We start from the raw sequence: 27,887 nt of genomic DNA, 5'->3' as shown, positions 1-27,887 counted from the left end.
ATCATGTCCAGCCAGGATGGGCTGAGTAACTGTTTGAAAAATGTATAAGTATGCATGATTTTCCTTTGTTCGGTGGAGAGGCATCTGGACAGACCAGTGACCTGCTCCCCGCTGGCGTAACTAAATAAACTGTTTGACATTGGAGCAGACCTGAGTGTCGAGTGATTCTTCCAGATTCATTCCCGGCAGGATCAGGGGTAAGTCAACTCTTCTGCGACCCTGATATCCCAATCACCCAGCCTGAGCCGGAATTAAGAGGACAATTGATTCCCACTTGAAGGCCAGGAATTAAGTGGGCGAAGGGAACAAAGGGGGCAAGGGAGAGTTGGCTGGAGCCTGATCCCGAACTTGAGAACAGGATTCGGCGGTCGCTTGATGCCATCAGGAATACCGGGTGAGTATCTAACAGAAGCTTATCCCGGGACCAGGTGGAGTTTCGCGACCGACGAATGCCAAGTTTGTGAACAGGATCTGACCAATGGTCAAACGGTGGTAGGTAGTTAGTTAAGAGACGTAGGCACTGTCAAGGAGGGTTTGGAATATATGTATGCGTATATATATCATAAGTTTGTTGTATGAAATATGGACAGACTTGTGACCCGACAGATAGCCAGGAGACGGTCTACTACAAGTTGCGCTAGGTTAAAAGCGGACCTCTGAGAGTAGATTCTAATGGTTCTAATCCTACCCAAGTATGGCCAGTGAAAAAATAGAGCTCGAGTGGGGACCGGAGGGGGCCATTACCTGCCAACTGGCAGAGAAACAAAAAGAAAAAAAGCATTCACTAAGTTTATGGCAGAGTGACACAAAGGACTATGTTTTAGAGTAAAAACAAGTTACTGTGTCTTTGATTCGAATGTATGATTGTTGGAAGCATCCACGAATGAATTGAATGTCTGGGATGTACAGCTTGTGTTCTGTACAGCTTATGATCTGTAGAACTGACTGTCGTTAACTCTTTGTTGTCTGGCTTTAATGTTGAAAGCATGAGTCTATTAAGTTGTTTGGAATTGAATGAGTGTGAAAAGTGATTGTTGAGTCTGTTCATTTCGATTTAAGATTGTGCACCCAGGAATGGGATATAAAATTGAATTATATTTTAAGTTAAAATTTTATTTTGATTTTAAAAGTTGGTTTTGCAACTGTGAAAAGGCAATGAACAATTTTCTAAGAGATAAGCTTCAGCCTTGAAGGTCTGAAGATGTTTGGCAGAAATCCAATTTGAAGTTTACAACTCCTGCTTTAATTGGAGTTCCAGTTTAAAATCTGTTCTTGTTTTTTTTGGAGTTTAAATTAAAGACATGTTTTACTGACTGTTTTAAGTAGCAAATGTCAGGAATTGGATATTGGTTTTAAGGGAGAGAAGGATAAGCAAAGGAGATAATGGGAAAGATTAAAGTTTGTGTAAGGAGCTGGTGTTAAGTCTTTTGTTGTAAGAATGTTAAATAACTTTTTCTTTAGTTTTTGGTTTTATTACAGCCATTTGAAAAGGCACCTGAAGAACAAGAAAAATGACGTAATTTACCTATTTTTTTTTAAAAAGCACGTGCTATTCTGTTCTGTGTGTAGTTAATAAGGATTATAAGTTAATAAGTCTGAATTAAATTAATACTGTTAAGGTTAATTGACCTGTTAAATTAAAAAAAAAACTGGAAATGTCATTTACAACCACAATGAACTTTCAAGTTTAGCATGTCGAGTTTTGGGGGAGTCTTAGGTTCCGGACATAGGACTCACTCATATAACATCGGCAGTTTTGATTTTTAAATATTTATTGCAGTAAATTGGAATTTGGAATCATCTTTGTTTTATAAAAAATCCTTGGATTAGAAACCTCTTACAAAAGATGCTAAAAGTTTGGGAACAATTGGAGTTTAATCTAAAATGCTGTCTTTCCTGATGGAGATGGTTTCCTTTGAAGTTGATAATGTTACTAAAGATTTTGTTGTTTGAAAATCCTAAGGATACCAAAAACCATTTAAAATGGAGTTTAGTTCTTTTTGATAAAAAAAGGGTTACATAAAGCGACGCAGCGGAGAATGCTTTGCTCCACCCATTTGGAGACAAGCAAGAAATTAACCTTGCTGCAACTATCTTTATCAATGAGACAAAGTGCTTGAGAAGGAGAAATAGTTGCAAGCACTTCTGTCTTTACTAAAAAAAAAATGCAATATTACCAAGTCTGGGCATAAGAAATTGGAATCGATAAACAAAATTAAATTGATATGAGTGGTTAATTAAAGCATTCAAAGGGAAATTTACTGTTATTTGAATTTGAAATAATCTGAGATGTCGAAAACCCAGTTTAATTTGACAAGTTATTTAAGGAATTAAAATGTCATCGAAGGTTAAAAAAACCCACAAACAATATACACTAATTCTGGAATTAAATGGAAATGTTTGATTTCTGTTTTAAGGAATTATGAATATTGATTGTAAAGGTTCTCCAGGGCTCAAAATGAAATAGAATTATAATTAATAGGAATTGGCAATTAGATCTGGCTGATGCAAGAGCTAATAAAGGAATTCTGGGTATAAACAAATGGTGAAATTAGAATTCAAACAGCTAAAATAATATCGTGTGAAATTTCCAAGAAGTCTAGAATTTTCCAGTGAAAGTCAGGAAAGTGTAGATAAGAAGAGCAATTGATAGTTTTCTCTTGGAGATATGAGTTTTTAAGAGAGTTACATTTGAAAGTCTGGCCATAACCTGAGACATCAGGACCCTGCAGGGGGAGGTAAGCAAAGATCTCAGATAGACACCACCAGCGCCCCCCTTTCCCCACCGCTGATATTTGATCTTTTGATAAGATCACCTGAGAGTTCAGAATATGTGGCATGACATTGGCATACCAGTGTAAATGTGCAGATGTGATTTGTTACATGGAGAGCAACTGAACTAATGACAGGAAGGGTGATGAGACTGTCAAGGTATGTCGTAGCAGGTAGTGAAGAAGTAGGACCCACGAGAGAAAGGGTTAAAAGATTTGTGAAGGAGCTGTGCAGACAACTGCATGAGCTGAGGCAGGAGATTCTATAGACACAGATATGAAAGAGGAACAGCCAAAGGTGCCTGTTGTGGGAGACAAAGTAATAGTAAAGGGAAGGGCCGATGGAAATACATGATCCCAACTGAAAAAATATAATCAAGGGAATAATGGTAGTCTGGATAGGCATTTGTATTATTATTAGATGGGTTACTAACTGGGTAAGAATTGTGGGGAATGAAACCCGAGCACAACGGGACCATATAGATAATTTTGAAAGAGTAGAGATGATAAGAATATAAATTAACTCCTGGATTCCCCAGGACATGTTCGGTCCCCACAGGTAGACATGTATCCCTCATCAGGGGATACTCACAACATGGACAAGTACTAACACCTGGTGACCACCAGGGCAGTGTGTTTAAATTACAGATATAACCACTAGTGGCGAATGGGAAAGAACCGGACTGCAGTGGCTGTGGGGCTTGATGCTAATATCCGGAGAGGAAGAACAAAGACCCGGTAATGGATGCACAACGGATTAATGAAAGGAGTATTAATATGGACTATATGAACTTTGGGGCTTTGTACAATTTTGCTGATGGTGTGTGTATCCCAGCGACAATGGAACCAGGTGACGAGAACACTTTTGCTGCATGGCTACGTGCTCACCCGGGAAGGGATGAGATATGTGTACAGTGTTCGGCCGGGTTAACCATCAGATCAGCATGGGCCCGCTGCATCCGACGGGGAAAGACTGAGAGGTGCTGCATTAGGCGGGGAGATTTGAGAAAAACTGAGAAGTGCTTACTCAGGATCGTGTGCGAACTAGCCACCAAGTGGTATGCCAAACCTCAGGCTGCGACCACGTATAAAAGAGGAGAGGGAGTATGTGGGTTCTATGGGGAAGTAGGGTCACTGCTACCACTATACGTGTGTTTTCCTCCCCCTTTAATGCCACCCCCCGTAATAACCACCACACAACCCGAGGAATTACCATGCCCCTTAATTATCGAAGGGCCTAAAAACGGAATTGTGCTTTTTAATGAAGGAGAGATGTTACATGATAATGTTAAACATGAAATTGTGCCTGTCCTGGTCAATATCTCAGGGATGCAAATGCCAGGATATTGTACGGAACAGGCAAGAACTATGTATGGTGTATTAAGTAAGGTTGTAATGTAGCAGGCTGCCGATGCCATTGGTGCCGTCAGATTTCAAGGTCAGAATCAACTTTATAGGACAAAGAGAGGGATAGTTAATGACGTTGCTACCGGATTCAATACCGGTGCCTCCATAGTAAACTCATTAGATATAAAGGTCTGAATGAAAAGATAGAACATCTTCAAGGAGTAATGAAGGGACTCTTAAAGAGAGCAGAGAAAAATCAGGAGAATCAGGCCAATCTGGGAGAAGAGGGCATGGAGATACAATTAGACGGAATTACGATATTAGAGGCACACGCCAGAACCGTCAACCACCTCATAGATAGAGAACGGGAAGATGTCGGAAAATTAAGACAGGGGCAACTCTGCCACGCTTATGGCTTATGGATGGTCGGACAAATACGACACAATTTCGATCAGATCCAAAGGGGGGAGGTGCCCGATTGGATAGACAGCCTACATTTGGCTCAGCTGGCCAAGAGGAAGGGGACACTGGACAACTGTACGCTAAAGGGACTCACCAGAGTGTACCCAGTGATCCCAGACTGTGAGTTGGGTAAATCCACCGGAGTGGGAATGGTCCTGATGATCCCTATAGTCACACAGGACTCTGGGCCATTCCCCCACTACCAAGTGGAAAATATTGGGGTTGTACGTGATAACACCTCCCTCCGATACTATCTAACTGAAGCCTCTGCCATCCTTAGAAATAACACGCTGTATGGAATTTCACTTACGGGATGTAAGCAGAGGGGAGATATGACAGTCTGTCCCCACCCAGTGGGACAGGGAAAATTGGATGAATGTGGGTTTAATCGAACAGATGGTTGTGTCGTAGAGGTCACGCCTGCCCCAAAGCATTTTGCAAGGACAGGCTATGGAGGTAAAGGGAAATATTGTGTTTCCACTACAGAAAGTTCCGACCGTTATAATAATCTACAGTGCCCCATCCCATTTTCTAATTTTTGCTTTACGCCTTTATGACCAGTCACGATAGGGCAAGCCCGAATTATCCAGGTTCGGCGCAGAGGTACCAAAACCATTAACGTCACCGATTATCTCCATGACCACCTACAGGATTACGAGGAACCAGAGGCAGCCCCCCATCCCACACCTAGCTGAGGTACTGAGGGAATTAAGGCTCAGGGTGGGCCAATCCGTAAAAATCTACCACCAACTGCAGACAACAATCAAAAGGCTAGAGGAAGATACAGACATAGAATTGCAGGAACAGAGTTGGTGGGAGAAAATTTGGGATTGGGGGATGAATTTGAATATCCACCCTTGGATTAGGATAATTTCTCATGTGCTAGTTGGAATACAGTTAATACCGGCCATAGCATGGGGCATACTAGCTTGCCGATCATACAGGCGCCATGTGCAGCGAAGGAGGATGAAAACCAGAGCAAAGGCAAGGGAGACAATTTGTCTATCTAAAGGGCTAAGTCAGGTGGATCACATTAATTTGATATAATATGACCGGAATTCCTGAAATCACGTGACTGGCCAGCACGTCCGAGGCAGGGAATACCGGGCGAGTTTAAAGGGGTAAAAACCAACATTAAATGGTGTCGGTTGAGGAGATTAGGGTTAGTCTCCTACCGAAAGGGGGGATTGTTGTAGGGTATTCCCAAGTGCAGAGGCACCTGCAGTAAATATCATACTGTTTAAATGTTATTTGAGTAAGTAGATTCATATAATCCTAGTGAATATATATATATATATATTCTTTTGGGCCTCCTTATCTCGAGAGACAATGGATACGCGCCTGGAGGTGGTCAGTGGTTTGTGAAGCAGCGCCTGGAGTGGCTATAAAGGCCAATTCTGGAGTGACAGGCTCTTCCACAGGTGCTGCAGAGAAATTTGTTTGTTGGGGCTGTTGCACAGTTGGCTCTCCCCTTGCGCCTCTGTCTTTTTTCCTGCCAACTACTAAGTCTCTTCGACTCGCCACAATTTAGCCCTGTCTTTATGGCTGCCCGCCAGCTCTGGCGAATGCTGGCAACTGACTCCCACGACTTGTGATCAATGTCACACGATTTCATGTCGCGTTTGCAGACGTCTTTATAACGGAGACATGGACGGCCGGTGGGTCTGATACCAGTGGCGAGCTCGCTGTACAATGTGTCTTTGGGGATCCTGCCATCTTCCATGCGGCTCACATGGCCAAGCCATCTCAAGCGCCGCTGACTCAGTAGTGTGTATAAGCTGGGGGTGTTGGCCGCTTCAAGGACTTCTGTGTTGGAGATATAGTCCTGCCACCTGATGCCAAGTATTCTCCGAAGGCAGCGAAGATGGAATGAATTGAGACGTCGCTCTTGGCTGGCATACGTTGTCCAGGCCTCGCTGCGATAGAGCAAGGTACTGAGGACACAGGCCTGATACACTCGGACTTTTGTGTTCCGTGTCAGTGCGCCATTTTCCCACACTCTCTTGGCCAGTCTGAACATAGCAGTGGAAGCCTTACCCATGCGCTTGTTGATTTCTGCATCTAGAGACAGGTTACTGGTGATAGTTGAGCCTAGGTAGGTGAACTCTTGAAACTCTATATATATATATATATATACTCATATACAAGTTGAAAGTATAGCCACATATTGTTATAAAATGGAGTACTCATCCAATGCACTGTGAGAACAAGATTGGCTAAGTCATATCCCTGGGAATGGTACCATGAGACCCAGACAGTTAGGCTGACCAAGGAGGCCCCTCATATCAGTGTATAAGACAGTTGCTTTGTGTAACTGCAGACTGCATGAAGCAATCAGGAATGCAAGTTTGATAAAGGTAGAAGGATTCATTGTGAAGACTCAAGGATAGTTGATAAGGGGGTCTGGGAAACATCGCAAGATGATCAGGGGGCTTGCATGAGCTGATCACGTAGCCACATGATGCCTAATGAGTAATCTAATTGGTAATATGTGTAATGTATGTAATCAATAACCGTTATGATTGGATCAAGTCCAGCCAGGATGGGCTGAGTAACTGTTTGAAAAATGTATAAGTATGCATGATTTTCCTTTGTTCGGTGGAGAGGCATCTGGACAGACCAGTGACCTGCTCCCCGCTGGCGTAACTAAATAAACTGTTTGACATTGGAGCAGACCTGAGTGTCGAGTGATTCTTCCAGATTCATTCCCGCTAACACTGCGGATGCTGGAAATCTGAAATAAAAAAAAGAAATGCTGGAACCACTCAGCAGGTCTGGCAGCATCTGTGGAAAGAGAAGCAGAGTTAACATTTCGGGTCAGTGACCCTTCTTCGGAACTGACAAATATTAAAAATGTCACAGGTTATAAGCAAGTGAGGGGTGGGGCAAGAGATAAAAAAGGAGAAGGTGTAGATTGGACAAGGCCACATAGCTGACCAAAAGGTCATGGAGCAAAGGCAAACAATATGTTAATAGTGTGTTGAAAGACAAAGCATTAGTACAGATAAGGTGTTAACGGACAGAATATTGAACAGCAGCAAGTGCAAACATGAAAAAAAAAGTGGGTAAGCAAACTGAACAAACTAAGATGAAATGAAATAAATGCAAAAAAAAATTGTAAAAAATGTAAAAAAGCAAAAAAGAAAAAATAACTAAAAATGAAAGTAAAATAGGGGGCTGTCATGCTCTGAAATTATTGAACTCAATGTTCAGTCCGGCAGGCTGTAGTGTGCCTAATCGGTAGATGAGATGCTGTTCCTCGAGCTTGCGTTGATGCTCACTGGAATACTGCAGCAATCCCACGACAGAGATGTGAGCATGAGAGCAGGGGGGAGTGTTGAAATGGCAAGCAACCAGTAGCTCAGGGTCCTGCTTGTGGACTGAGCGGAGGTGTTCTGCAAAGCAGTCACTCAGTCTGCGCTTGGTCTCCCCAATGTAGAGGAGACCACATTGTGAGCAGCAAATACAGTATACTACATTGAAAGAAGTACAAGTAAATCGCTGCTTCACCTGAAAGGAGTGTTTGGGGCTTGGGATAGTGAGGAGAGAGGAGGTAAATGGGCAGGTATTACACCTCCTGCGCTTGCAGGGGAAGGTGCCATGGGACGGGGACGAGGTGGTGGGGGTAATGGAGGAGTGGACCAAGGTGTCGCGGAGGGAGTGATCCCTTTGGAATGCTGACAGGGGAAGAGAGGGGAAGACGCGTTTAGTGGTGTGGTAGCATGTACCTCTTAAAGCCTTTGTTGCCCTGTAGCCACCCTTTGGTTTGCCATGGTAGCTGAAATGCAGCTGGCAGAGCAGAATGCTGCAGAATGAATGTATCATGACTGCTGCCAGGATGTTGGACTTTGATCTGCATGATGCACTGCCTATGGTCAAATATCAGCCAGATTTGAGGGTGTGGGATCCATTTTGGTTCCATTACATGGTAGAGTTGACACATGGTGCCCACAATCTAATGTACATGCAGTCAATGACGCCCTGTTTACCTTTCAAATCTGTGTGCTTGCTCTGCCTGCTGCTCTCGGCAAGAGGAAATAAAATGATGCTATCTCTCTTTGAATAGAGAGCCTCAGTTACCTTCCTTCTGCAACATTGGATGGCAGACTGTGAGATGTTGCTAATATCTCCAGCTCCAGCCTGGAAAGAGACAGATGTATAAAGGTTTATCACCACAATCACTTTCACAGCCACTGGCAATGCGGTCCTTGCCTCGCTTGCTCTGAAGTTGCAGTTGCAGCTGCAGCTGGTGGTAGATTTCAGTGAGGATCTCTTTGGTGAAGCGCAGAAGTCTCGCACATTGTTCATTGCTGAAGTTCAGGTAGGAGCATTAGTCCCTGAACATGCTTGGCAAATATAATCTCATTCTGAAAGCCCTCTCCTCTTCCTCCTCCTTTATCCTCCAGTAGTTTGTCCTGCTCTGTGTACCATCTGTTCATTCTCCAAGTCACGCTGTATTCCAAGGGGATTGGCTACTAGTGCACCCATCTCTGGGAGCAACTGGTTTATGCAGCCTTCACCACCTGCCACACCACTCCCTGCAGACTTTGGCAACTTGAAACAACTATCGGAAGCACCAAACACTTGTAGGATCAAATCAACAACCAGCAGAAATCAATCAGCAAATAACCTGCAAATAGTTGATGATCCTTTTAAATAGCAGTGGTGGGAGATCTTTCCTGCTGCTTAATGCATATTCAGCTGGTTAAGAGAGGGTTTTAGTTGGAGCATGAAGCTCCAAAATGGCAGCACTGGCATCAAATCAGCGTTGCTCACTTACTGATGTCATGATCTGTAACTTTGCATGCTTCCAGAAGTGCATGTGCACTAATGTCTTTACCAAGATGACGCTCAGCACACTTGGCATTCTGGAACGCTGAATGGCACTTGTAGCATTCATAAAAAGGGTGCTACTGAGCCCAATTTTGCCTCTAGCATCGTTTAGCAGTGTAGACTTCACAATCTGTGGGCATCACATAGGGAGAGGGCAGCACAGTGGCGCAGTGGTTAGCACCGCAGCCTCACAGTTCCAGCGACCCGGGTTCAATTCTGGGTACTGCCTATGCAGAGTTTGCAAGTTCTCCCTGTGACCATGTGGGTGTGACCGTGTGGGTTTTCGCCAGATGCTCTGGTTTCCTCCTGCAGCCAAAGGCTTGCAGGCTGATAGGTAAATTGGTCATTGTAAATTGCCCCTAGTATAGGTAGGTGGTGTGGGGATGTGGTAGGAATATGGGATTAATGAAGGATTAGTATAAATGGGTGGTTGATGGTTGGTGCAGACTTGGGGGCTGAAGGGCCTGTTACAGTGCTGTATCTCTAAAAAAAAATCTACCTGAACAGAGCTAAAAAAAAAAGCTTGCTGTTACTTGGGCATAAGTGATTTTATAGATATCATATTGATACAGATCATAAACCACTGATCCCTCATCTAGGCTATTAAAACATCGATCAATCTTCGAGAGAGTCTAATTCTCATCAGATTTTTTGTAGCAGCAGACAACCTGTCACAGGCTGCAGCATCAGGGGCTACCGAAATGGATCAAAGGCAGAGGTGAGAGCATATGTGGATGGAATTTTTCAAAGCATTTCTGCTCCAGAACAGCACCAAGAGATTAAAAAAACAATAAACCTTCTGCAAGACAATGTGATCTGTTTGCTGATTGTAGGTCAAGGTATGAAGGGATAGCCAAATAAAAAAATCGAAAGCTGGAGGGCAGACTGAAACCATGCGCTATGGGAGGAGATGAACTCAGAGCTGAGATTGCCACCACTGACCCAAGGTTGACAAGAGGCTAGGCTGCATGTAGAAAGCAGCATCACATTGTTTATATTTCCAAACTAACTGGTTAAAGACACAAGTAGTCTGTAGAATAATGATAATTAAAGCAAAGAAATCAAATGCACTACACTGGGATGAGAGCCAACTTTGAAAAGTTCATGAGCAGGAAGGTGGAGTTATTAGGATAAGATACAGATATCACGAGGATAAGATCGGTTACTGAATAAGACCCCTTCAAAAATACTCGACTTATAACTGTACCTTGAGATGGTGAAAATTTACAGGAGCTTGAAATAATTTGGGGCAATTTATGAGCACCATGGAAACCAGGACCTTTATTATTTACAAAGAAAAGATCTGTAATATGTGGAGGATGAAAGGGGTTGAATGAACACCAAGAAAAGTCCTCCTGAAGGTCTGGTAGAACTGCAGCAGAAGATCCACAGAAACACTCAGTAATGGTGTTTGCAAAACCATGGCAGATGATCTGGAGAACCTATCAGAAAAACAACACTGATGCAACTTTCCTATGTAAAGATCAGAAGAAGGAGCCATTGGGAAGATAGGAAAAGTTGGTAAAATCAAATTTAGGACACTAGGAGAGTTTTCAAGGCCGAGCTAGAAGTTAGACAGCTCCTGGCAAACTTGTAAATGTATTCTTAGGAGCTGTCTGATGTTTGAGTCCATCAGAAAAGAATCCATAATGCGCACTTGATTTTCTATTTTGGAGATATCTTATGTTGATTAAGTCAGGAAATGTTCATGTTATGGAATTTACACAAGTGTCCATAAGGCCCCATGTCTGCCAACTGTGGTTGATTTTAATTGAATTCTTACAATGAATATCAAATTCTGATGCCTGAATTTTTGCTATGCAGATGATTTGGTTATTTTTAGCTGGGATTGTTCTATGGAAACCAGAGTTGGCTTCAACTTCTTTGGGTTGTGAGAACAGTGGAGTCAGGGTTTCCAAGTGCAAGCCAGAGTACACTCTCCCTACTGCCATCCAGTGACCGCTGCCTGAAGGTTCATGTTTGAACATTGGGTGAGGACAGGATCAGCCTTCTGTTTGCCTCCAAGTCAAAAGAAATTCACAGATTTACTTGATAGGCTCACACATTTAGAACAGCTCCAAGTCAAATGAGGAATCTGAAAACAACTGTTGCTTGGAGACCACATCAGAATTTTTTTTTTCTTCATGGGATGGTGGGCATTGCGGGCTAGGCCAGCATTTGTTGCCCATCCCTAATTGCCCTTGACAACTAAGTGGCTTGCTAAGCCATTTCAGAGGGCAGTTAAGAATCAACCACATTGCTGTGGGTCTGGAGTCACAAGTAGGCCAGACCGGGTAAGGATGGTAGATTTAAAGGACATTAGTGAGCCAGATAGGCTTTTACATCAATGTCATCATTTAACTAGCTTTTAATTCCAGATTTATTAATTGAATTCAAATTTCACCATCTGCCATGTTGGGATTTAAACCCATGTCCCCAGAGCCCAGTGACATTACCACTACGCCACTGTCTTCAGAGAGGAAAAGGAGATATATTTGGAATAAAAACTAATTGAATTGGAGAAACAAATTAAGAAGATGGTCACCAACAAATATAACAGTAAAACAAAGGGACAAATAGAATAAGTGCCATTTTGATTTGGCTCTGGTGCTTTCCAGGATCCCATAACAGCAGAAACTCTTTACAGCTGCTTTTTGTTCAACTGACAGGTTTTGTGAAATGTCAGACAGTGAGGCCCATGACAGTTGTATTTAGAATTGACTTCTTTACAAACTCCAGTCATTTTTCTATGTCATGCTGTCTTAGTCTAATCAAGACATATCAATGAGGTTATGCTGATAGCTGCACTAATGGATTGAAGACTTACAGCACGCAGCATGTCAAAGAAAGGTAGTCAGCTCATTTGAAACCACATCGTATTTCCAAGAACAAGGAAGGAAACAAAACAAACCCCAAAACTTAGAGCCTGACTTTCAGAACAATAGCAGCACTGCTAAAGCAGCAGCAAATTTCACCTGTGTCCCAAATGTTGCAGGTGGTAGATTTTCAGTCCTGAAGGTCTCATCCTTTCCTAAAGTCCTTCTTATAAAAAAACAGGTTTCTGTTTAATGTGCAGTTCCTTTTCAAATCTTCCTAAACTATAATTTCAAAGTCAGCTTGGAAACAGGGCAATATATATTGCCTTCTCAAACTATCTGCAGCCTTTGACTCAGTTGACCACACCATCCTTCTCCAACATCTCTCCTCCATTGTGCAGTTTGGTAAGACTGTCCTTGCCTGATTCTGTGTCGACCTATGCAGTCATAGCCAGATAATCTCGTGCAATGTCTTCTCTTCCCACACCCCTCACCGCTTCTCTTCCCACACCCCTCACCGTCACCTCTGGAGTCCCCTGAGGGATCTATCCTTGGCACCCTCTTTTTCTCAATTATGTGCTGCCTTTCAGCGACACCATCCAAAAACCCAATGACAGATTCCACATGTACACGGAAGATGCCCAGCTCTAGCTCACCAGCACCTCTCTTGACCCTTCTACTATCTCTGATATGTCATGTTGCTTCTTCAACATCCAGTATTGGATGACCAGATGGTCTTTGGTTCCTGCCACAAACATTGTTCCCTAGCCATCTACTCCATCCCCCTCCCTGGCTTCTGTCTGAGCTGAACCAAACTGTTCGCAACCTCAGCATCCTATTTGATGCTGAGCTGAGCTTCCAACCCAATATCCTCTCCATCACTAAGACCGCTTACTTCTACCTCCATACCACTGCTTGTCTCTGCCCCTGATTCAGCCCATCTCTTGCTGAAACCCTCATCCATGTTTTTATTACCTCCAGACTCGATTATTCTAATGCCAAGCTCCCACTTTTTATGCTCTGTAATCTTGATCTTGTCCAAAACTCTGCTGCCCAAATCCTGACTCTCACCAAATCATACTCACCCATCACTCCTGTACTTGCTGACTTACATTGATTTCTGGCCTGGCAATACCACAAATTTTAAATTCTTATCCTTGTGTTCAAATCCCTCCATGGCCTTGCCTTCCCAATCTTTGTAACCTCCTCCAACCCTACAATACTCCGAGATCTCTGCAGTCCTCCGATTCTGGAATTCCACACCTTCCCGATTCCCTTCACACCCCATTGGCGGATGTGTTCACAACTGTCTATGCCATAAATTCTGGAATTCCCTGCCTAAACTTCTCTGTCTGTCTGCCTCTCACTCCTGCTTCATAGCACTTCTTAAAATCTACCTCTTTACCACCCATCCTAATATCTCTTTATGTGGTTCAATGTTAAATGTTGTCTGCTAACGCTCCTGTGAAGAACCTTGGGACATTTTACTATGTTAAAGGCACGATATAAATGCAAGTCATGGTTGCTGCTGTGTTTTCACTTTCGTTACAATTTAAAAGATGTAGACATGCCTATTTGGCACGGTTGTTCAGGTCTCAACATGAACTAATGGCATGAGCAAATGGTAATCAACATCATTACGTAAAACACCTGCTGATGAACAAGTTCCACTGCAATTACAGTGGAACTTGCTTTGCAATGCACTGAGGTTGCAAAAAGCACTATATTATTGCAACTCCTTTTATCATTCACAAGTTTGAGTATTCAGCAGCATGACTGTTGTACATAATTGTGCAGTACAATTTTAGTTATCAGATTCTTTTTTACTGGTCAGCACAAATATATTAGAACTTTTTAATTCGGTTTTTAATTTAGTTCAGACTATGCAAAAGAGAAAAAAACAGATGGTTCCCTTTATTTTGCAAACTGCTGCATTAAATACATCATGTGAGAAACAAAAGTATTTATGAGGGAATGGATAGTGCTGCAGGTTAGGATTACAATTCCGGCTTTCTGTCAACAGTTGAAACTTGAGCTCATGGTAAAAAGGAAGATTTGATAAACAAACTGTATCTCCTGTGAACTGAATGATGCTCTATTATCTGTGATATAAATGGGAATGGAATTTGTGTGCCAAAGGACTATTGAATACTCTTTTAACTCAATCATTTGCACTGGAGGTGACATGGTCCCCATGGTATCCTGTCACTTTGAAAGACACAATGCATAGCACTGTCTGACTGGTACATTCTGGTTAAGACTGCAAAACCCTGACTTGAAATCAGGGCTAATGGGCAAGAAGTCTTCATGATCTCGCCAGTGTGGGGCTCGGGATATTTTAATTCTCGGACCTCATTTTAATCTGATTGACAGGTTGCCTGCCAACTGTGTTGTAAAACAGACAGCCCTTCCATTTGTTCCACATAATTTCCATCAGGCTTCCTGAGATTTGTTTAAAGGAGGAAGGCATCTCTAAAATGCACCATGTTCTCACCCCTTCCATTCTCTGTAACATTCCTTTACTGTTGTGAGGTCAAAATCCTGGAACTCCCTTCTTAACAGCACTGTGGGTGTACGTACACCACATGGACTGCAGTAGTTCAAGAAGGCAGCTCATCATCACCTTCTCAAGGGAAATTAAGGATGGGCAATAAATGCTGGCCCAGCCAGCAATGCTCACATCCCATGAAAGAATTTTTAAAAAAATCCTCCCACCCGTGCACTTTCCGAGATCTATGGCTTCCACCAACTCTGGCCTTTACTGCATGCCCCACTTGCTTCACCCCACCATTAACAGTAGTGTCTTCAGTCAACTAGACACTAAGCTCTAGAAATGCCTCCCTAAACATTTCCATCTGTCAACCTCTCTCTCATCCTTTAAGATGCTCCTGAAAACTGACCTTGTCACCCAAGCTTTTAGTTACCTGTCATAATATCTCCTTCTTCAACTCAATGTCAACTTTTTGCTGATTACACTCCTGTGAAGCACCTTTGGATGTTTTACTATATTAAAGGCACTCTATAGATACATAGAGGGTGATGATATTGGCATCGCGCATGTCCTGTGGTACTGCTCCCTCGTCCCAGCACAGGCATAGCAGTTCATGTAGTGATGAGAGTATAGCAGGCTTGGCACTCTTGATTATTTCAGGGGTAATGCTGTCCTTCCCAGGGGCTCTATAAAAACAAAGGTGACCGCGGTGACTGCAACAACTACCGTGGAATCTCCCTGCTCAGCATAGTGGGGAAAGTCTTTGCTCGAGTCGCTCTGAACAGGCTCTAGAAGCTGGCCGAGCGCGTCTACCCTGAGGCACAGTGTGGCTTTCGTGCAGAGAGATCGACCGTTGACATGCTGTTCTCCCTTCGTCAGATACAGGAGAAATGCCGCGAACAACTGATGCCCCTCTACGTTGCTTTCATTGATCTCACCAAAGCCTTTGACCTCGGCAGCAGACGTGGTCTCTTCAGACTACTAGAAAAGATCGGATGCCCACCAAAGCTACTAAGTATCATCACCTCATTCCATGACAATATGAAAGGCACAATTCAACATGGTGGCTCCTCATCAGAGCCCTTTCCTATCCTGAGTGGCGTGAAACAGGGCTGTGTTCTCGCACCCACACTTTTTGGGATTTTCTTCTCCCTGCTGCTTTCACATGCGTTCAAGTCTTCTGAAGAAGGAATTTTCCTCCACACAAGATCAGGGGGCAGGTTGTTCAACCTTGCCCGTCTAAGAGCGAAGTCCAAAGTACGGAAAGTCCTCATCAGGGAACTCCTCTTTGCTGATGATGCGGCTTTAACATTTCACACTGAAGAGTGCCTGCAGAGTCTCATCGACAGGTTTGCAGCTGCCTGCAATGAATTTGGCCTAACCATCAGCCTCAAGAAAACGAACATCATGGGGCAGGACGTCAGAAATGCTCCATCCATCAATATTGGCGACCACGCTCTGGAAGTGGTTCAAGAGTTCACCTACCTAGGCTCAACTATCACCAGTAACCTGTCTCTACATGCAGAAATCAACAAGCACATGGGTAAGGCTTCCACTGCTATGTCCAGACTGGCCAAGAGAGTGTGGGAAAATAGCGCACTGACATGGAACACAAAAGTCCGAGTGTATCAGGCCTGTGTCCTCAGTACCTTGCTCTATCGCAGCGAGGCCTGGACAACATATGTCAGCCAAGAGCAACGTCTCAATTCATTCCATCTTCGCTGCCTCCGGAGAATACTTGGCATCAGGTGGCAGGACCGTATCTCCAACACAGAAGTCCTTGAGGCGGCCAACATCCCCAGCTTGTACACACTACTGAGTCAGCGGCGCTTGAGATGGCTTGGCCATGTGAGCCGCATGGAAGATGGCAGGATCCCCAAAGACACATTGTACAGCGAGCTCGCCACTGGTATCAGACCCACCGGCCGTCCATGTCTCCACTTTAAAGACGTCTGCAAACGCGACATGAAATCCTGTGACATTGATCACAAGTTGTGGGAGTCAGTTGCCAGCGTTCGCCAGAGCTGGCGGGCAGCCATAAAGACAGGGCTAAAATGTGGCGAGTCGAAGAGACTTAGTAGTTGGCAGGAAAAAAGACAGAGGCGCAAGGGGAGAGCCAACTGTGCAACAGCCCCGACAAACAAATTTCTCTGCAGCACCTGTGGAAGAGCCTGTCACTCTAGAATTGGCCTTTATAGCCACTCCAGGCGCTGCTTCACAAACCACTGACCACCTCCAGGCGCATATCCATTGTCTCTCGAGATAAGTAGGCCCAAAAGAAGAAATAGATACATGGTTGTTAAAATGAGGTTACAGTCCCTATTTTCAGGTTTTGCTGTCATACTGCTTCAAGGAGGCCTAACTAGAGGTCCTGGTGGAGGAGGTCAGGAAATAGAGGGGTTTATTGTTTCCTAGCATGGACAGGAACAGCCACAGGGACACTATTCAGCAGGCCTAGAAAGAGGGCCTTGACTGGATTACTGTCGGCAGCATCATCCCCAGAACCTGGCTTAAGTGTAGGAAGAGGTTCAGTCACCTCTCAGGAGCAGCAAGCACAAACACAACTCTTCATCTTTCTCAACTTGCCTAACAATCCTCCTTTCATCCCTCCCCCATCACTCATCAACACTTCCTTTCATGGCATCATTCAGCTTACACTCACAAGGGCAACAGTGCAATGTCTCTCTTTCTCTTTTTCCTTTTCTCTCTTCACACCACACATTCTCTTCTCATATCCAAACACTTGCACAACTAGCAACTCCTTCCTTATTTCACATTCCACCCACTCAGCTTTCCAATCATCATCTTCCCAACCTCATTACATCTTGCTTCTTCTTCAATCCTCAGTATATGCCCTACACATCTTCACTTACATTTTCAACAATGACTCACCAACATTCACTTTGTCTTTTGCAGGACAAAACAGCACATAATTCCAGGGAGAGGACAAAGATTGGAGAAGGAGTACCAACATTATAGCTCGAACCTCCATTTCACTGCACTTGCAACAGCAGAGGAATTTCAGTAGCATATTCTATTTTATTATCCGATCCTTTTAGTGTTGCATTTTTGTGAGGCTGGCAAATACAAGTGAGAGATTATTCAATGACATGGCAACTTGATTTAAAGCCTAGACCTGACAGTTATGGAGCAGCACTTGTGCTATTAAGCCTCATCATGTCACAGGAGCTCAGCATTGGTTAAAGCTGGCCTGATTAGGTACATGTGCAACATGGACCACTGTACAGGTTTGAAAGGTCATGTAATGGAGATGGTTGCAACCAGAATTAGTTAATCAACTTTCAATTGTCACAAAGGAGAAGCTATGCAGGCAGCAGATGCAAACATCGTAACAGCAGCAAAGATCAAAGCAGATTGTTTCTTTAGGAAGTCCTTGCAGATTACTTCAACATCTTTATGTAAAGGGATTTCTATTATCCCTTTGTCCATCAGGAAATCCTTATTCCAGAATTAATTAATTGACTTCCTCATTCCCAGCTGACCGCTCAGTGTCCCCACAGGCAGTGTATTACATGTCTAATACTGCGGAAGTGAATTATATACCAGCTTGGAGAGATGGTGGCATCGTGGTAATGTCACTGGGCTAGTAATCTAATGGCCCAGACTAATGTCTTGGGGACAGGAGTTCAAATCCCATCATGGCAGCTGGTGGAATTTGAATTACATTAATAAATTCAATTTCTCCAATAAAATAAATCTGTAATTGAAAGCTAGTTTCAGTAATGGTGCCATGAAACTATCATCGATTGTCATTAAAAACTCATCTGGTTCACTAATGTCCTTTAGGGAAGTAAATCTGCTGTCCTTACCTGATCTGGCCTACATGTGACTCCAGATCTATAGCAATATATTTGATTCTTAACGACCCTCTGAAATGGCCACTCAGTTGTATTAAACTGCTACAGAATGGACTTCAGTGGTTCAGGAAGGTGGCTTATCACAATCTTCTCAAGGGCAATTGCCAGCAATGCCCACATCCCATGAAAGAGTGAAAAAAATTGTACATTCTGGCTCAAACTAAACCAGCTGTGGCCTATAGTTGGATATCAGTTAACATTTCCCCCTCCTTTAGTTCACACAGTTTGTGCAACAAATATTAATCAAGGACAGAAACACAACATGCAGTCTGCCAACTATACTGTATCCTGCCTCGAAATGACTTTGCAACAAAAACACCCAATACTGGAAAAACTCAGCAGGCCAATCAGTATCTGTGGAAAGAACAAACACACACACACACACACAGACATTCTACTTCTCTTGTGTGTATGTGGCCGTATGCTTATTCTTCCCACCTCCATCCTTTTTATCTGTTCATTTCTGACAAGGGTCCACAATAGAAAATGTTGGCTGGAATTTTTTGGCTCCCGGCAACTCCGGGGCAGACGGGGCAGAAGCAGTTGAGTAACCCGAAACCGGTCCGCACCGCACGCCCACCGGCATCATGTGTGGAGCAGCCAATTAGTAGCCTCTTGGCGTATTAGGCATCCGACAGGGCATGCGCGGGCAGTTCAATCAGTAGATTTGGGTGCGGGGCCAATGTAAGCCCTGTAAAAGGCCTACACCATTGCAATTGAGCACCCGTACAGGGGAGTACATCGGAGGAGGAGCTGTGACAGTAACTGTGGGAACTTCTGAGATGACCAACTGACTGTAAAGCAAGAATTTAAGGAAGACTGACAGTGCCCAGGGGCAGGAAAGGAGAAAAGATTTGCATTCAGCAGAAGAAATCCAGATAAAGGGGAGAAGGTTCACCGCAGCCCCCAGATTCTCAGAGGAACCTCTGCAGGTCCTCCTCCAGGCGGTGGAGGCGAGGCATGATATCTTATTCAACACTGATGGCCGAAGAAGGTCTGCAGAAGTGACCAAGAGGAGCTGGCTGGAGGTCGCTGAGGAGGTCAGCAGCCGCTGTGTGGTACGGAGGACATGGCTCCAGTGCCGCAAGCAGCTCAATGACCTGCTTCGCTCTGCCTGGATAAGGGGTACTCCTCATTAATCTCATTGTGAATGTGTCAGGGAAGGGTCAGTCTGTTCTAATGATGCAAGGGGAAAACCAGCAATGAGCAGTTCTTGCCTGCTGCACTGTATTGGGTCACAAGATGGGGAGGTCTGGGGTGCATGATGATCCATATGTGTTCAAATTGGGCACGACATTGCAGTCGCGCTGAAATGCAACAACAAACCCAATGGGCGAGGGTGTGAGATACCAAATCATATGTCTAAACTAGGTGTGCTTGTTTAAAAAGGAGAAGAGGGGTCACAATGCCAGAGAGAGGTCCCGGACCAGTGGTGGCCAGGGCAATCAGGCATACCTGACCAGTATGGAGGGGGATGCCTTGATGCTGGGGAGGGGAGGATGGAGGACGTGCCGTAGCAGATGGCAAGGTTGGCGGCCCTGGCCGTCAGAGTGAGTGACCGATAATGTGGTGGGAGGTTGTAAGGAGTGGGGGGGGTTTGGGGGGGCAGTTAAAGTGGTGATCGTCTCATGCACTGAAGTGTGCTAATAAAAGCTGATTCACACAAATGTGACCAAAATGCAGTAAGGGACATGTGGCTAAATCTGTGGTGCTGATCAAACTGATCAATCTGATTCTCCCTGCAGGTGAAACACATCAGCGGCCAGTTCACCTCTGAGGATGAGGAGATCGCCTCAGAGGGTGCACCGTCACATCATCGCACCTCACCAAACGCCAGCACAGAGACTTCCACCATGGTTGGGATTACTGTCTCCGTGGAAACAATGCCACTTACAGATGTTAGCACAGCACAGTCACCAGACCAGCCACCAGAGGCAGAACCGGCCGATGCCTCACACACTCAGAGGAGTGTGGGAGGCCAGGCCAGTGCAGAGCCGCAAGTTGATGACCCGCCTCTGAGAACATCCATTCGGCGGGAGATGTATCAGGTTCAACATGCAGTGCATGGACATCTGGTGGAATTGCCAAAGAGGCTGTGAGCCATAATACATCCAGGGCATGTCAGCTGCAAACTCTCAGGCATTTGTCCACCTGGCATCCTCTATTGACAAATTGGTGGCTGCATTGGAGTGGCCAGTTCTGTGATCTCAGGAGGAGTGTAGCCTCCCTGGACCAGGCCATCAGAGCGCAAACTCAGATGCACATGTGGCAAATGGAGGCTGCTCATCGCTCTGAAGTCAGCTTTGAGGACCAGAGGGCACAGGGGCAGCAGCCGGTAGCACATGGGAGCTCCTCCCAGGGCGCTCCTGATACATCATGCAGCCCCTTGCTCCCTCCGCTAGTGACATGTCAACCACTAACTCCCAGGGTATTAGAGGATGCTCTAGATAATTCTGATGAACACCCTGATATGCCGCGGCCTACACGGTCGCGAGCAGGCAGAGGATGTCTGCCAAAGTCAGCAAGAACAAGGCGGCAGCCCGATCAGCCACCTGCCTCTGGTGAGTCTGGTGGCGAGGGATGTGAGAGCACCCGCAAACATTTTAAGAAATCACTGTAACATCACTCCTGGTTCACTGGGTTATCTTCCGATTATTTATTTGAATTGGACATTAGATAACTGTAAATAAATTTGTGCTTTGAACATTTAACTTTGCATATGTCATCCATGAGGTTGCACTAGACATCGTTGTGCTGCTGAAGCGGTTATATACGAGATATCACACACTTGGGTTGGGTTCACCGTGACATGATGTTGTTTTTAATCTGATCATCTCTTCCCTTGGATATGCGTGTCCTTCCCCTCTTAAAATCCCACAATGTCTCAGTGCATGCCACAATGGGAAATCTTTGCATGGAGCGATCCTCTCAAGAGAAACGCCTGCCTATTAGGGCATCCCGTGTCTCTCTTGCTCTTTCTGCTTCCTCTCCCCTGCCATCATGTGGGTGGTGCCCATCGTCCTCATCAGAAACTCCATCTTCATCTGATGACGCCTCATGATTATCTTGAACCTCCTCAATGGCGTCTCCCCTTTCCATCGCAAGGTTATGCAAGGCACAGTAAACAACAATAATCCTGGATACCTGTGCCATCTGCTCTCCCTCCCACGTAACAGGGAGCCACTTGACCAGTTGCCTGCACATGCCCATGCCAAGCTGTCTTTCTGTCCTTGGTTGGGGCATGGTCCTCCTCCTCTGAAGAGCTGCCTCCAGAATGCACAGCTACCATTTTTGAACCGGTTACCAGGTTCAATGATTAAATTTCTTAAGTTCCAGTTGTCAAGACAGACACACGCAACCTCCTTCCTTCCACTCACTGATTCAGAACAGATATGTCCCGAGTTGCAGTGAGTCAGACTCAGTTGGAGCCCGCTGCCCAAGCTACAAATGTCTACAATTTATATAACACACAAAAACTCTCACAGATAAGCAATACCAAAAACTTTACCTCCAAAACCCTCACTGATTGCCTGCCTTCCGCCCTTTTAAAGCTGCCGGGTCCCTGACATGATCAGTGACCCAATTTACGGCCGTAAAATCTGACGGCCCACATAAATTTGCAGTCAATTGGGGTCTCAACTACTTTAATTACCTTCAAATTACTTGGGGTCGGGCGTGCGAGCGGTGACTCGATCACGCCCGTCTCCTGGGTCATGAAATAGCGCCTGTGCGTGATGACGCCGGGTACCTGACCCAACGTCATTGGACGCCATTTCACCACCCAGACGCCTCCGAACTGACCCCATTACAGTAGGTAAAATTCCGGCTGTTAAGTCCAAACTTTTCTGTTTCATTTCAGATTGCCAGCTCCTGCAGTTTTTATTTTGTTGCTTTCTTTCCCCAGCTGCTAATGTGCCTGTTAAAATGCATCTACTACCTTTATCTTCACTGGATAAACATACGTAAGCAGTTAATTCCAGAGTTAAACAATGTCAGCACACACCAGATGCTCTTCCCCTGTGTCTGCACATACAAATATATATTTATAGGGATGGAGAAGACCAAACAGAGTGGGACACAAGGGATTTCACTAATAGAATATTTATCACTGGGACTCCCCTGAAAGACTGGCACCTGGTAGCCAGATACAGGCAGAAAGAGATACTGCACAACTCTCTTACTCTAGTTACCAAATGGCAGTCTGTAAACAAATAAAATAAGTTAGAAAAAGATAGAAGAAAATAAAGCATCAAGGCAGATTGAGATTGAAAAAAATCTTGTGAAACAGGGAGAAAAAGAAGATCTCAGGAAGGAATACAAATGTGTGCATGACACACAAATAAATGCAGTTCCAAAAATCCTGGTAGTTAACACAACTAGAGTAGAAACATGGAATGATACAGGACAGAAGGAGGCCATTTGGTTCATCATGTCTGTGCTGGCTCTGAGGAAGTGTCACGCTTCTGCAAGGAGGATTTATGAACTATATAATGAACTTATGAAACAAGCCCAAAAGACACTTTTCCTACAAAGCAAAATGGAGTCTAGAGGTCAGGTGACCTTATCCTATACTGCTAATACACATGGAAACTGGAAGAACCCTGAGCCAATCTTCTTGGCTGGAAAGCTTTGGAGAAGGTATTAAAATATAAATGACCTATTCTGTGTTAATGGCTACTTCTCTCCAATGAATTGGGTTAACAATGGTATTGCAGACATGGTAACTATATTCAAACTCAAGAGAATGGGAAAAACACTACACTTTACAAGATGGAATGAAGATGAATGACACATTGTCTAACAATGGCCTCGCCATCAGACACCATTTGTGAGAACAATGAGAGAGAAACTCTGGCCACATTACAGAAACAAGGTTTCTGATAAGGAGCTTAATAAAGGTATGTGCTGGGCAAACAAAACAAAAAACAAAGAGAGCTCCATCTATGCCAACAAAGAGATAGGACTCTGCCTACGATTACCAGCTTTGAACTATATGTCAGCAATGACTGAAGTTTGACCCTGAACTCCCTACCTGAGAAATCATACCAGGACTTCGCCAGTGACCTTTGGCTGGAATATAACAAAAGCAGTCTGCAGCAGCGCATCCATCTTCCTAAACCCCCTCAAGTCTTTCTTCAGTGAACAAGGGAAAAGAATACAGACCTTTAACATTCCAAGTCTTCACCCCAGGGAATCACAAGTTAGACAGAGGACACTTTTACACCATCAGACCTAAATGCATGTTATATTTTAATCTCTATCTTTTCTTGTGTGTGTTTGTGTATCTGTATGTTTGTGAGAGTGGGTGAAGTTGCATACCTTTTCGAGTGTAGTATAATAAACATTTATCTTTCTTTTAAACTTATGAGAAAACCTGTCATTTGTCTGTTTGTTGACCATTAAAATGCTCAGGGATAAACACTTTTTTAAAAAACACTGTCTTCAGTCAGTTGAGAGGTGAAAACCCATTCCTATCATTTCCCAACTGTCCATAACAAAAGAATAATGCAATTAGTCCTGCTTTTTCCCCATAGCCAGGCAATTTTTTCCTTTTCCAATATTTATCTAATTCCCTTCTGAAAGTTCCTATTGTATCTGCTTCCACCATCCTTTCTCGCAGTAGATTCCAGATCATAACAACTTGCTGCATAACATTTTATTTCCTCATGTTGCCTCTGGTTCTTTAGCAAATTACTTTATATCTGTGTCCTATGCTTACTGACTTTTCTGCTGCTGAAAAGTTTCTCCTTACTTAATCTGTCAAAACCTTTCAAAATTTTGAACACCTCTATCAAATCTCTCCTTGACTTCCTTACAGAGACATGGCTGCAGGATAACATAGATTGGGACCTGAATATTGAAGGGTACATGACATTTAGGAAGGACAGGAAGCTAGGAAATGGTGGAGGGTGGCTCTTTTAATTAATGATGGTATTAGCGCAATAGAGAGGGATGACCTAAGTTCAGGAGACCAGAATGTAGAAGCAGTTTGGGTCGAGATGAAAAATGATAAAGGAAAGAAATCACTCGTAGGAGTGGTGTACAAGGCCCCTAACAGTAACCACAAGGTAGGACTGGGTATAAAGGAAGAAATAATGGGAGTTTGTCAGAAAGTTACGGCGATAATCATGAGGGATTTTAATCTACATATAGACTGGAAGAATCAGATGGGCAAAGGTAGCATAGATGAGGAGTTCATAAAATGTTTTTGGGATAGTTTCTTAGAACTACATCTTCTGAACCAACCAGAGATCAGGCTACACTAGACCTGGTATTGTGCAACAAGATAGGATTACTTCATGACCTCATAGTGAAGGCGCCCCTCAGAAGCAATGATCATAATATGGTCAAATTTTACATTCAGTTTGTGGGCGAGAAGAATGGGTCCAAGAATAGTATTTTAAATTTGAAAAGGGCAATTATGAGGGCATGAAAGCAGAGCTGGCTAAAGTGAACTGGCAAAGTAGGTTAAGGTCGGTCAATAGAGATGCAGTGGCAGATATTTAAAGGGATATTTCAGAATACACAGAATAGATACATCCCAACCAGAAGTAAAAATTCCAAGGGGAGGGCCCACCATCTGTGGTTAACTAAAAAAGTTAAAGATAGTATCAAACTTAAAGAAAAAGCACATAGTTGTGCATAGATGGGTGGCAGGTCAGAAGATTGAACAGAATATAAAAAACAGCAAAGAGTAACTAAAGGATTGATAAGGAGAGAATAATTAGACTACAAGAGAGAGCTAGCTAGAAATATAAAAACAAATAGTAAGAGTTTTTATAGATATTTAAAAAAAGAAGAGTAAACAAAGTGAGCATTGGTCTCATAGAAAGTGAGTCTGGGGAATTAATCAGGGAAAATAAGGAGATGGCAGATGCATTTAACAGGTATTTTGAATCAGTCTTCACGATAGACAATACAAGTAACAACCCAGAAATAGCTGTAAATCAGGAAATGGAAGGGAGGGAGAAAATTACAATCACCAGGGAAGTGGTACTGAGCAAATTATTGAAGCTGCGGGCTGATATGTCCCTGGGTCCTGATGGATTTCATCCTAGGGTCCTAAAAGAAGTGGCTAGTGTTATGACCAGGTGAGGAAGGGGTCTCAGGCTTCCCTTTCGCCCCTTCTCTGATTTGACTGCAACAGGGTTTATTATTTTACCACAGTGATTTATCTTGCAATCTCAGTGAGCACTTGCTCCTGTTCCTCGAATATAATTACAAATGAACCAAGCAGACAGGTTTTCGTGAGTTTAAACAAGAGAGATGTAAGTTTATTAACCTTATCACTCTAAACCGGTTAAAATGACTAAAATGTGCGATGCATCCACGCTCACATTCATACGAGAGGCACACACTTACAGAAATAGATACGAAGGGGAAGAAAGAGTTGGGAGGTTGAAGTAAAGTCTGTAATCAATGGAATTCAAATACTAAGTTTCAGTGTCCTTAGTTGAAGTTAAAGTATTGAAGTCCTCGCTGGGCCACATGCACAATTCACTCTTGCTTCTCTGGTTCCTGGCTTTATCCATGTCCCCTGGTTGTTGACTGTAGGAATCTATAGTCTTGAGGCCTCGTAGCTGCCACTGAAGCTTCCCTGGGATTTTGCTGGAAAGAGAGAGAACAGCGGCACAGTGGCGCAGTGGTTAGCACCGCAGCCTCACAGCTCCAGCGACCCAGGTTCAATTCTGGATACTGCCTGTGTGGAGTTTGCAAGTTCTCCCTGTGACCGTGTGGCTTTTCGTCAGGCGCTCCGGTTTCCTCCCACAGCCGAAGACTTGCAGGCTGATAGGTAAATTGGCCATTATAAATTGCTCCTAGTATAGGTGGGGATGTGGTAGGAATATGGGATTAGTATAAATGGGTGGTTGCTGGTCAGCACAGACTCAGTGAGCCGAAGGGCCTGTTTTGGTGCTGTATCTCGAAATAAATAAAATAGATCTTCCTTTCTTGGAGTTCAGTTAATGTCTTTCTTCTGAGGCACAATTCACAAAACCTCAGAGTTATACAGGCAGGTATGGGTCCTCAACTTTTTACAGTTTATATAAATGACTTGGATGAAGGGACCGAAGGGATAGTTGTTAAATTTGCTGATGACACAAAGATGGGGAAGAAAGTAAGTTGTGAAGAGGATATAAGGAGGCTACAAAGGGATATCGATAGGTTAAGTGAGTGGGCAAAGATCCGGAAAATGGAGCATAATGTGAGAAAATGTGAAATCGTCCATTTTGGCATGAAGAATAAAAAAGAAGCATATTATTTAAATGGTGAGAGACTGCAGAGTTCTGAGATGCAGAGGGATCTAGGTATCTCTCAGAGGGTTGTGAGTCTTTGGAACTCTATAGACTCTATGACTCTTTGGCAGTGGACGCAGAGTCTTTAAATATTTTTAAGGCAGAGTTAGATAGATTCTTGATAAGCTAGCGGGTGAAAGGTTATCGGGGGTAGGCGGGAATGTGAAGTCAAGGTTCCAATCAGATCAGCCATGATCTTATTGAATAGCGGAGCAGGCTCGAGGGGCTGAGTGAAAACTCCTGCTCCGAATTCGTCCTAGTGCATGAATTGCAAAAGGTTAGAATGCAGGTTCAGCAAGTAATTAGGAAAGCTAATAGAAATTTATTGTTTATTATGAGGGGAATTGAATACAAAAGTAGGCAGGTTATGCTTCAGTTACACAGGGCATTGGTGAGACCACATTTGGAGTAATGTGCACATTATTGGTCTTCTTATTTAAGGAAGGTTGTAAATACATTGGAAGTAGTTCAGAGGTTTACTAAATTAATACCTGGAATGGGCAGGCTGTCTTATGAGGAAAGGCTGGACAGGCTAGGCTTGTTTAGAAGAGTAAGAGGTGACTTGATTGAAACATTTAAGATCCTGAGGTTTCTTGACAGGATGGATGTGGAAAGGATGTTTCCCCTTGTGGGAGAATCTAGAACTGGGGATAACTATTTAAAAATAAGGGGTCACCCATTTAAGACAGAGATGAGGAGAATTTTTTTTCTCTCAGAGACTGTTGAGTCTTTGGAACTCTCTTTTTCAAAAGGCAGAAAGCATTACATTACAGGACGATATAGTTGGGCTGGTAATTTGGGCAGTGCAGTGACAAATGGAATTTAATCTTGAGAAGTGTAAGGTGATGCATTTTGGCAAGACTAACAAGACATGGGAATATAAAATGGATGATAGGACCATAGGAAGTACAGAGGGTCAGAAGGACCTTAGTGTACTTGTCCATAGATAACTGAAGGCAGCAGCACAGGTAGATAAGGTGGTTAGGAAGGCATAT

The sequence above is a fragment of the Heterodontus francisci genome, chromosome 11 (assembly GCF_036365525.1).
Source record: "Heterodontus francisci isolate sHetFra1 chromosome 11, sHetFra1.hap1, whole genome shotgun sequence".
NCBI classification, from domain to species: Eukaryota; Metazoa; Chordata; class Chondrichthyes; order Heterodontiformes; family Heterodontidae; genus Heterodontus; species Heterodontus francisci.
The sequence above is the reverse complement of the archived record's forward strand: the minus strand, read 5'-3'. Positions refer to the sequence as shown.